At 34.1% G+C, this 12441-nt stretch overlaps 1 long non-coding RNA gene across 1 annotated transcript in view; it reads right to left on the reverse strand.

Annotated features, from left to right (window-relative positions):
* The window catches only part of LOC141559678 (uncharacterized), a 36056-nt gene extending 24841 nt beyond the window's left edge, over positions 1 to 11215 (reverse strand). Inside the window, exon 1 of the long non-coding RNA XR_012487521.1 lies at positions 11141 to 11215. This is a non-coding gene — a long non-coding RNA (uncharacterized LOC141559678). The remainder of the gene's footprint in view (positions 1 to 11140) is intronic.
* Positions 11216 to 12441: the final 1226 nt, after the last annotated feature.

Raw genomic sequence — 12441 nt, forward strand, 5'->3', positions numbered from 1 at the left:
AATCAATTCATCTCTAGAAAAAGATTATTAAGAATCCTTGTAGTTTCTTTACATATTAATTTCCCTTCTCCCTTATGTAAAAAATTGTGAACTTTTACCAATTCTTACTGAATAACATTACTCACATGTTTCCTTCCTTGTACATGTATAGTTATAATTCTTCTTTAAGTTCCCATCACTTCTTACTGGACTTAGTATTTCTTGATTAGTCTATTTGCTTCCAATAGCTTTCTCTCCAGCCCACCCTCCGTAAAGTTGCCAAAATAATCTCACCCATTAATACATTACTGCTGGAATTGTGAAATGATCCAACCATTCTTGAGAGCAATTTGGAACTATGCTCAAAAGGCATCAAATTGTGCATACTCTTTGATCCAGTAATGTCTATTGTTTCTGTACCCCAAAGAGATCATTAAAAAGGGAAAAGACCCACATGTATAAAAATGTTTCTAGCAGCCTTTTTGTAGTGGCAAGTAATAGGAAAATGAGCAAATCCCCACCAGTTAGGGATGGCTGAATAAATTATGGTATGTGAATATTATGGAATGTTATTGTTTTATAAGAAATGATCAGCAGCATAATTTCAGAGAGACCTAGAGAGACTTACATCAACTGATGCCAAATAAAGTGAGTAGAACTAAGAGAACACTGTACATTGGCAACAAGATTATGTGATGATCAACTGGGATGGACTTGGCTCTTTTCTTTTTTTTTTTTTATTATATATATACATATATTTTATAATATTATCCCTTGTATTCATTTTTCCAAATTACCCCCCCTCCCTCTATTCCCTCCCCCCGACAACAGGCAATACCATACATTTTACATGTGTTACAATATAGTCTAAGTACAATACATGTGTGTGAATATCATTTTCTTGTTGCACAATAAACATTAGAATCCGAAGGTACATGCAACCTGGGCAGACAGATTGTAGTGCTAACAATTTACATTCCCCTCCCAGTGTTTCTTCTCTGGGTGTATCTACCTCTGTCCATCATTGATCAACTGGAAGTGAGTTGGATCTTCTTTATGTTGAAGATTTCCACTTCCATCAGAATACATCCTCATACAGTATTGTTGTTGAAGTATACAGTGATCTTCTGGTTCTGTTCATTTCACTCAGCATCAGTTGATTTAAGTCTCTCCAATCCTCTCTGTATTCCTCCTGCTGGTCATTTCTTACCGAGCAATAATATTCCATAACTTTCATATACCACAATTTACCCAACCATTCTCCAACTGATGGACATCCATTCATCTTCCAGTTTCTAGCTACAACAAAAAGAGCTGCCACAAACATTTTGGCACATATATGTCTCTTTCCGCTCTTTAGTATTTCTTTGGGATATAATCCCAGTAGTAGCGCTGCTGGGTCAAAGGGTATGCACAGTTTGATAACTTTTTGGGCATAATTCCAGATTGCTCTCCAGAATGGCTGGATTCTTTCACAACTCCACCAGCAATGTATTAGTGTCCCAATTTCCCCACATCCCCTCCAACATTTGTCATTATTTGTTCCTGTCATCTTAGCCAATCTGACAGGTGTGTAGTGGTATCTCAGAGTGGTCTTAATTTGCATTTCTCTGATCAGTAGTGATTTGGAACACTCTTTCATGTGAGTGGATATAGTTTCAATTTCTTCCTCTGAGAATTGTCTGTTCATATCCTTTGACCATTTATCAATTGGAGAATGGTTCGGTTTCTTATAAATTATGGTCAGTTCTCTATATATTTTGGAAATGAGACCTTTGTCAGAACCTTTGTTTTTAAAAATATTTTCCCAATTTGTTACTTCCCTTCTAATCTTGTTTGCATTAGTATTATTTGTACAGAAACTTTTTAGTTTGATGTAATCAAAATCTTCTATTTTGTGATCAATAATGATCTCTAGTTCTCCTCTGATCATAAATTCCTTCCTCCTCCACAAGTCTGAGAGGTAGATTATCCTCTGTTCCTCTAATCTATTTATTATCTCCCTCTTTATGCCTAAATCATGGACCCATTTTGATCTTATCTTGGTATATGGTGTTAAGTGTGGATCCATATCTAATTTCTGCCATACTAATTTCCAGTTTTCCCAACAGTTTTTTCCGAATAATGAATTTTTATCCCTAATGTTGGAATCTTTGGGTTTGTCAAAGATTAGATTGCTATAGATGTACCCTTTTTTGTCCTTTGTATCTAATCTGTTCCACTGATCTACCGGTCTATTTCTTAGCCAATACCAAATGGTTTTGGTGACTGCTGTTATATAATATAGCTTTAGATCAGGTACACTTAGACCACCTTCCTCTGAGTTTTTTTTCATTAGTTCCCTTGCAATTCTTGACCTTTTATTCTTCCATATGAATTTTGTTGTTATTTTTTCTAGGTCATTAAAATAGTTTCTTGGGAGTCTGATTGGTATAGCACTAAATAAATAGATTAGTTTGGGGAGTATTGTCATCTTTATTATATTCGCTCGGCCTATCCAAGAGCACTGAATGTCTTTCCAATTATTTAAATCTGATTTTATTTTTGTGGCAAGTGTTTTGTAATTTTTTTCATATAATTCCTGACTTTTCTTTGGTAGATGGATTCCCAAATATTTTATACTCTCAACATTTGTTTGGAATGGAATTTCTCTTTGTATCTCTTGCTGTTGCATTTTGTTAGTGATATATAAAAATGCCGAGGATTTATGTGGATTTATTTTGTATCCTGCCACTTTGCTGAAATTTTGAATTATTTCTAGTAGCTTTTTAGCAGAGTCTTTGGGGTTCTCTAAGTACACCATCATGTCATCTGCAAAAAGTGATAGTTTAATTTCCTCATTTCCTACTCTAATTCCTTGAATCTCTTTCTCGGCTCTTATTGCCGAGGCTAGCGTTTCTAGTACTATATTGAATAGTAATGGTGATAGTGGGCAACCTTGTTTCACTCCTGATCTTACTGGGAAAGGTTGCAGTTTATTTCTATTGCATATTATGCTTACTGACGGTCTTAAATATATACTCCTGATTATTCTAAGGAATAATCCATTTATTCCTATACTCTCAAGAGTTTTTAGTAGGAATGGATGTTGGATTTTGTCAAATGCTTTTTCTGCATCTATTGAGATGATCATATGGTTCTTATTAATTTGATTATTAATATGGTCAATTATATTAATAGTTTTCCTAATATTAAACCAGCCCTGCATTCCTGGAATAAATCCTACTTGATCATAGTGTATTATCTTGGAGATGATTTTCTGAAGTCTTTTTGCTAATATCTTATTTAAGATTTTAGCATCAATATTCATTAAGGAGATTGGTCTATAATTTTCTTTCTCAGTTTTCGATCTACCAGGTTTAGGTATCAGTACCATGTCTGTGTCATAAAAGGAGTTTGGTAGGACTCCTTCATCCCCTATTTTTTCAAATAATTTATATAACATTGGGGCTAATTGTTCTTTAAATGTTTGGTAGAATTCACATGTGAATCCATCTGGCCCTGGGGATTTTTTCCTGGGGAGTTGATTAATAGCTTGTTCTATTTCTTTTTCTGAAATGGGACTATTTAAGCAATTTATCTCCTCCTCTGTTAATCTACGGAGCCTATATTTTTGGAGAAAGTCATCCATTTCACTTAAGTTATCAAATTTATTGGCATAAAGTTGGGCAAAGTAACTCCTTATTATTTCTCTAATTTCCTCTTCATTGGTGGAAAGATCCCCCTTTTCATTTGTAAGACTATCAATTTGATTTTCCTCTTTCTTTTTTTTGATCAAATTTACCAAAGGTTTATCTATTTTATTGGCTTTTTCATAAAACCAACTCTTGGTTTTATTTATTAATTCAATAGTTTTTTTACTTTCAATTTTATTGATTTCTCCTTTTAATTTTTGTATTTCGAGTTTAATTTTTGGTTGGGGGTTTATAATTTGGTCTTTTTCTAGCCTTTTAAGTTGTAAGCCCAATTCGTTAATCTTCTCTTTCTCAATTTTCTTCAAATAAGCCTCTAAAGATATAAAATTTCCCCTTATTACCGCTTTAGCTGCATCCCAAAGATTTTGATATGATGTCTCATTATTATCATTATCTTGGGTGAAATTGTTAATTGTTTCTATAATTTGCTCTTTCACCCAGTCATTCTTTAAGATGAGATTATTCAGTTTCCAATTACTTTTTGGTCTATTTACCCCTAACTTTTTACTGAATGTAGCTTTTATTGCATTGTGATCTGAGAAGAAGGCATTTATTATTTCTGCCTTCCTACATTTAATTTTGAGATCTTTATGTCCTAGTATATGGTCAATTTTTGTATAGGATCCATGAACTGCTGAGAAGAAAGTATATTCCTTCCTATTGCCATTCAGTTTTCTCCAAAGGTCTATCATACCTAGTTTTTCTAATGTTCTATTTACTTTTTAAATTTCTTTCTTGTTTGTTTTGTGGTTTGATTTGTCTAAATCTGAGAGTGCAAGGTTGAGATCTCCCACTATTATAGTTTTACTGTCTATTTCTTCTTGCAGTTCTCTTAACTTTTCCTTTAGAAAGTTAGATGCTATACCACTTGGTGCATATATGTTTAGTATTGATATGGCTTCATTATTTATGCTACCTTTCAGCAGGATATAGTTTCCTTCCTTATCTTTTTTAACGAGATCTACTTCTGCTTTTGCTTGATCTGAGATAAGGATAGCTACCCCTGCTTTTTTGGCTTTACTTGAAGCATAATAGGCTCTGTTCCAACCTTTTACCTTTACTCTGTATGTATCTCCCTGCTTTAAGTGTGTTTCCTGTAGGCAACATATTGTAGGGTTCTGCTTTTTGATCCAATCTACTATCCGTCTCCGTTTGATGGGATCGTTCATCCCATTTACATTTACAGTTAAAATTACTAATTCTGTATTTCCTGCCATCATATTATCCCCAGATTATGCTTTTTTCCCTTGACCCCCCTGATCCCCCTCCCCGATATTTAATTTACCGACCCCCCTTGTGACGCGCAATCTTCCCTCTTTTTTTTTTTTTTTTATTAGGATCCCTCCCCCCTCCCTCCAAGTCCCTTCACTTATTCTCCTTTTCCTTTTCCCTTTTCCTCTCCCCCCTTTTAATGAGGCGAGAGAAAATTCTCTGAAAAACAAATATGTTAATTATTTACTCTTTGAGCCTCTTCTGATGAGAGTAAGATTCACACAATGATTCTCCCCCTCACTAAGTTCCCTCAGATATGGTGTATTTTCTATGTCTCTTCCTGGGATGTAGTTTCCCTCTTTTTATCACTCCTTCCCTTTACTACACCCCCCTTTTTTTCTTTTATATCAGTAAAATCAAATTATCCTTGAGTATTTTTTATATACCCACAACAGAGTTACAGTTCTCAAGGGTTCTGTGTACCTTTTTCTGTTTCTCTTCAGTCTTGTGGATGTAGATCAAATTTTTTGTTTAAGTCTGGTTTTTTTCTTAGAAACATATAGAATTCCTCTGTTTCATTGAATGACCATCTTCTTCCATGGAAAAAGATGCTAAACTTAGCTGGGTAGTTCATTCTTGGTTGCAGTCCTTGATCTTTTGCCTTACGGAATATCAGGTTCCAGGCCCTTCTATCTTTTAATGTGGAGGCAGCCAGATCTTGGGTGACCCTTATTGTGGCACCTTGGTATTTAAATTGTTTTTTTCTAGCTGCTTGCAGGATTTTCTCCTTTGTGTGGTAATTCTGCAGCTTAGCCACAATATTCCGTGGTGTTCTTTTTTTAGGGTCTATTTCAGAAGGAGTTTGATGAATTCTTTCCACATCTACTTTCCCTTCTGTTTCTATTATCTCTGGACAGTTCTCTTTGATAATTTCCTGTAAAATAGAATCTAGGCTCTTTTTTTGGTCATAGTTTTCTGGAAGTCCAATAATCCGCAGATTATCTCTCCTAGATCTATTTTCCAGGTCTATAGATTTTCCCAGTAAGTATTTGACGTTGTTCTCCAGCTTCTCATTTTTTTGTTTTGTTTGACTGATTCTTGGGTTCTCTGTGAATCATTCATTTCTATTTGTTCCATCCTGACTTTTAAGGAGTTATTTTCTTCTTTCACAGTTTTTAGTTCTTTTTGTAAATGCCCAATTTCGTTTTTAAATGAATTATTTTGCTCTATTGAATTTTTTTCCATTTCCCTAATTTTTTTTTTTTTGAGAATTATTTTCTTTTTCCAATTCAGAAATTCTATTTTCTTGAGACTTTTTTATCTTTTCCAATTCAGAAATCCTACTTTCCTGTGTTTTTTTAACCTTTTCTAATTCACTAATTTTGTTTCCCTGCATCTCCTGTGAATTCTTTATTTTTTCCAACTCCAATTTCAGGACGTTGTTATTCTCTATCATAACTTCCCTTTCTTTTCCCCATTTTTCTTCGATCTCCCTCAATTTTTTAAGAGCTTCTTCTAGGAGAGAGTTATGTGATGGGGGGCAGGAATCGTTCCCCTTTAGGTTGTTATCTTCTGAATCTTTGCTGTTAACTTCCTCGGGGTTGGATACCCGCTCTTTCTCTGTATAGAAGGAATCTATAGTTTTTCTAGCTTTTTTGCTCATACTTAAAAATGTTTTGGGGTCTGTCCCTGGGGTAGGAAATTATTTACTTCTTTACCAGCTTCCTCCCAGACCGGATGGATGCAGTGGCTCCTGCGCCTTAGCTAAGATAGAGCTCTGGGAGAGAGTTCCCCACCCCCTCCCTGGAGGTGCCTCAGAGGTGATTAGCACTACTGTGCTTCGAGGGCGTAGAATAGTGAAGACTGCAGGAAGCCCAGCCTATGTGTCCGGGTGGGGAGTGAATGTCTGCAGCAGGTGACGTGAGAAGCCCCTGCGCTCAAACTGGAAGTGTCTGCCAGAAACCGCGGTCCCTAGTTCAAAGGTTCCGCTTCTCTGGGACTTCCTGGAGCTGAGTTCCACTCCCTCCAGCTAAGCTAGGCAGTGTGTGTTGCCTTGGGCCGTATCCACCCACTTGTCAGTCTCTTAACTATTCTCAGGAGGTAGCTGTGGCCACACCCCCTGGTGCCAAGAGATTTGCTGAGTCACCCCCCAGGATTGGGGAAAATCTAATCTGAGTTTTAAAATATTTTGGCTTTCTCTTCTGAACTGCTAAATAATTAGCAGAGAAGAGCTAACAGCCTGTGCCAGATTCCTTTACCTCAGTGGCTTCTCTGATCCCAGAGCCCTTCCCAGCGCAATGGGCGCAGTGTGCCCCTACCCCACCGTCTGTGCTGGTCTTTCTTATTCCTCCCCTGAGAACTGACCTTTCCTGTTGAAACTCCAGATTCTCTTCAGCTGGTAAGTCGTGCTTCCAGTCCTTGTGGTATCTATCAGTCCTGAGCTAATTTTGAGACTTAATTTATCTAATTGGTTGTGAGGGAGTGAGGACGTTCACTGAGTCGTGTGTTTCTTCTCCGCCATCTTGGCTCCGCCCCCCGGACTTGGCTCTTTTCAACAAGGAGATGATTCTGGCTAATTCCAATAGACATGATAGAGCCAGCCATCTGGATCCAAAAAACAGGACTATGGGGACTGAATGTAGATCACAACATAGTATTTTTAACTTTTTTGTTGTTTGCTTGCTTTTTTTCTTTTTCATTTTATCCTTTTTGATCTGACTTTTCTTGTGCATCATGATAAATGTGGAAATATGTATAAAAGAATTGTACATATTTAACATATATTGGATTACTTGTCTAGTGGAGAGTGTAGGGAAAGGAAGGGAGAAAAATTTGGAACACAAGGTTTTATAAGGATGAATGTTAAAAACTATCTTTGTATGTATTTTGAAAATAAAAAGCTATTATATATAAAAAAAACCCAAGGTTAAGATCTGATCATTTCATCTTCTGCTCAAAAATTTTCTGTTGTATTATATTAACTCTAGCATAACAAACACACATTTAACTAAGTTAAGGTCACAGAACCATTGGATCATGGGATCATAGATTTTTGAGTCAAAAGTTACCTCGGAAACTATCTTATCTAACATCTTTGTTTTATAAAAGAACTGAGGACCAGAAGAGTTGTGACTTGTTCAAAGTTACATAGATAATAACATAGACACTATTGAAATGCAAAATTTTTACTTTATCTCCAGAATTTATTCAATGTATACCTCCCATGATCTTCCACAGTATAGCTCTAAATTGCCCTTTTGACCTTCATTTCTATACTCCCATTAAAAATATAAGCACTATATAAATTTGAGTTAAGATTATTACAGAGGGCATTTATCTTTTGAAAGATAACTATAGTTGATCTTTGTGGCACAGACTTATAAAGATTTGGGACCTTTCCCTTAATAAATACATATATATTGGTCATACATGAGATTACTTAAGTCCTTGAAACTATTTTTAAAAACCTAAATTTCATTTGGTGTGTTGAGTTTCATACGTTTATTTCAAGGACAAATTACAGAAGAGTATACTATCTTTTTTAAACAGTTATTTGGTAGGTGGCTGAAGAAGTTCATATGTCCCACTTTGGACTTTGGACAAGCCAGTTTAATTTTTTAGCTATCAGTTTTCTTACTTATAAAATGAAGAGAATATGGCCCTAGATACTCTCTAAGGACATTTGTAGCTCTAAATCTATGGTATGTGAATGACAAGTGAGAGTGCCTTTTCCTGAAATCTCCATAATAATATGATTTCTATCATATCAATATTCTGAAGCTATGGAACTGCTTGGGTAGAGGGCTCAATATTAGAAAAAATTTGCTTTGTAATGAGTTAGATTTTCTCTGTTAAATGGTGTCCCTTTCAATTAAGATGCTGCATTGAAGTATGTAATCCCACTGGCCCTGCTATGTGTTCCTGAAATTGTATGCTGACTATAGAAATGTACTACCTGTAGAAAGCCATTGTGGGTTGGATATATCCCAACGTCCCATGAGTAGAGCCATATAATTTTGGTTAACCTTTAACATTTTACACCATTTGGGCAATATGTTTTATGCTGGAGTCTTTTAAATTTGTTTAATGCAGCTGTGAATACTTCCTATTATGAGACAATTATGTTCATGTTCATTAAACTAGTTGTCATCCTTCATGTTCTAAAAGAAAAAAATATTGAGGTTGTTCAAAATAGGGACTAATGACATATTTAGTACTGTTCCACCAATGGTCTAACCAATAGTCATGGGTGGTGAGGGGAAATAAAAAAAATTAAGGGGCTTCAAATATAATACAGTGGAAAGAGTTCTAAATTTGGACCAAGAATTCAAATATCACCTCCCTTACTCTCTCTAAGTCACAGCTTTTTTATCTATAGAAGGAGAGGGTTGAACAAGATCATCTTAGATTCCTTTTAGTTCTAAATTTCTACTTCTGAAGGCAAAAATATCATAGATACTCAATATACTAAATTCCTGTTGACTTGGAGATACACATAAACAAGGAAGAAGAAAGAGGAGAAGCTGGAGGAGGAGAAGAAAGTTAAGAAAAGAGAAAAATAAGGGAATAAGAGAAAAGGAAGAAAGACAAAAATGAAGGAAATCAGGGAGAGAGTTGTTAGAAAAACAAAAAATAAGAAATAACAGAAATAGAGGAGTCAACTTATTATGCTATGTTTCTGAGGAGTGTCTGAATGGGACATCATGGTCAGGAACTCTGGAAAGCAGGAAGTTTTGAAATGTGTGGAAATGTGGAACATTTAAAAATAAGAATGGGAGGATAGTGAATTCAATTGAAGAAACTGAAAAAAATATTAAGTAACTACTATGGATACTATACTACTAGGTGCTTTAGGTCCAAGATCAAAATGAAATAGTCAAGACTGTCTCTACTGTCAAGTTGCAGATTATATTTTGTTAGAGGAGGTGTTTATGTACATGGATAAGTACAACACAAGATCATTACAAAGAGGACAGAGTGCTAACAGTTGTAGAGATCAGGAAAGACTTCACATTAGAGACAGTCTCTCCTTGAAGGAATCTTTTTCATAGATTACTACTGTCAAATGCTTTGCTAAAATCTTAGCAAACTATCCCTGTCCTTTCAATAGTCTAGTTATTCTATCAAAAACAAAAAGTCTAGCCAGAAAGGGAACAGGAATAAAATATGTTCCCAAGTCAGTAAAGACAAAATATTATTGTACATAAATTTAGAGTAATTTCAGGGTCAGGAGGGAACATTAATAATAATAATAATAATAATAATAATAATAATAATAATAAAGGTATTGACAAAGACATTAAATAGGAGGTTGCAGCTAAGCTGAGCCTTCAAAGTAGCTGGCGATAGGGAATGGGGTGAGCAGGCAAAGCATCAGAAAAAAAAGTGCCAGGTTGAGGAAAGTCATGTAAGTTGAGGATAGAACATCATATATAAGAAGTAGCAAGTACTCCATTTGTTGCAACATAGTTTATATTAAAAGAACTCATTTGAAATATGAGATGGCTTAAATTATAAGGCTCTGGGGAAAAAGATAAGAGTCCTTTTTTAGCTCCATTGTATCAAAATTTATGCATCTCACAGATACTAAATAAACATTTTATGAAGTTACAATTCATAATTATAGAAAATAAGAATGAGCTTACATTATACTTTTACATTCACTCATGTGATAGGATGTGAAAGAGCAGTAGATTGGGAATCAGCAGACCTAGGTTTGAATACTCTCTATCCTATCTATTTGTATGACTTGGTTCAAGTAACTTCACCATCTATTGGTTTCAGTTTCTTTACCTGTAAAATAAAGGAGTTGAACTATATATTCTGTACCTCTGCCAGCAATACATCTCTTCAGTCTGTTTTGTTATATTTGGTTTGTTTTGGAAAACTGAAAATGTTATTAATTTCAAATGCATAGAGCATACACAGTACATACATAGAAAACATGTAAAAAACTTATTTTTTATTTTACTTTTTATAAAGTAAATAATTATATTGTAAAATAAATGGCCATTCTACCCTTTGCTTAGTTTATAAATTTAGATTTTCATAAAAATAGCTTTTCTGTTATATACATATTTACTAGTTCAATGAGCAACACAAAGGGATAAATCTTCCATATTTTTCATTTACCATAGGTAGATAAATACAAATTAGATGAAACACAGCTTAAATAAACATAGACTCTGAAATACTAGAAAGTGCAATTAAAATAATAATAAGAGCTTACATTTATGGTACTTTACATACATTACCTCAAAGAGAATTTCAAATCCCAAACATGCCAGGCGTAGCTAATTGACAGTTAACAGTAAATCATACAATTATAGAATGTTAGAGCTCAACAGGCCTTAGGGATCTTCCAATCTAACCCTTTCATTTTACAGAAGGAATAAAAAAAGGCTCTGAGTAGTTGTTCATTGTCCAAGGTCGCATGGATGTCATATATCAATTCAATACATAGTTTCACTTAAGACATAGTTTACTAATATCTTAACCATTGCATCCTATAATATTACTTTTCACATCATCTCTAGTTCCATAGAAAATAATTCTTGACAAATATGAGAAAGAACTTTTCAATTTTATTTCTTTGTGTCTTTGTATTTCTAGGACATAAATTTCTTGTCTTAGGTCATATTAGACATTTAATATTTACTTACCAACTGATTGACTGAAAACATTACTACTGAATAAAACTTCTAGACCTCAATTCTATTTTAAATAAAATAGTAGTAATCAAAACTCTTTGATATTGGTTCAAAAATAGAGTAATGGAATAGATTAAACAAGGAGAAATCAGAAATAATTGAACTCAATGACTGACTTTTTTTTAAAGGTCCAAAACAAATTATCTAGGAAGGAATTCTTTACTTGAAAAGAAATGCTCAAATCACTAGAAATGAGCAGCAGAAATTTGATTGAGAGCAACATATTATACTATGTAAAATTAATATACATAGTAAAATTAAAATCACTATTTGGCCCAGATTTTGAAGTTGACATTTTTTTTTAAATTAAGAAGAATCAGAACAAGTATTTTCATACTTCTAACCACAGTTTAAGTTCTCAATATGGGATAGAGTTATTTTATAAAAAAATAAAAAGATGATTTTGCACAAACAAAATTAATTCAACTAGGATAAGAACGAAAACAATTACATGGGAAAAATATTGGATTTAAATAAAAGTTCATTGAAGAAAATAATTCCGTAAAAATTAGAATTGGGGAAATAGAAGCCAATAGCTTCATGGAACAAATAATAAAACAAAATCACAAGAATGGAAAATAGATGAAAATGTGAAAAATCTCATCAGAAAAATAACTGAGAAAGAAAAATAGCTCAAGGTGGAATAATTTAAGATGTATTAGAGTAAGTCAAAGGATATAAGCAGGCAGTTTTTGAAAAAGAAATCACTGCTTTCTATAGTCATTAGAAAAAATGATCTAAATTACTATTGATTAGAGAAAGGCAAAAGTCTGAGGTACAATCTCACATCTCTAAGGATATCTAACATGATAGAAAAGAAAAAAATCACAAATACTGGAGGAGAT

Source organism: Sminthopsis crassicaudata, chromosome 3 (assembly GCF_048593235.1).
Source record: "Sminthopsis crassicaudata isolate SCR6 chromosome 3, ASM4859323v1, whole genome shotgun sequence".
Lineage (NCBI taxonomy): Eukaryota > Metazoa > Chordata > Mammalia > Dasyuromorphia > Dasyuridae > Sminthopsis > Sminthopsis crassicaudata.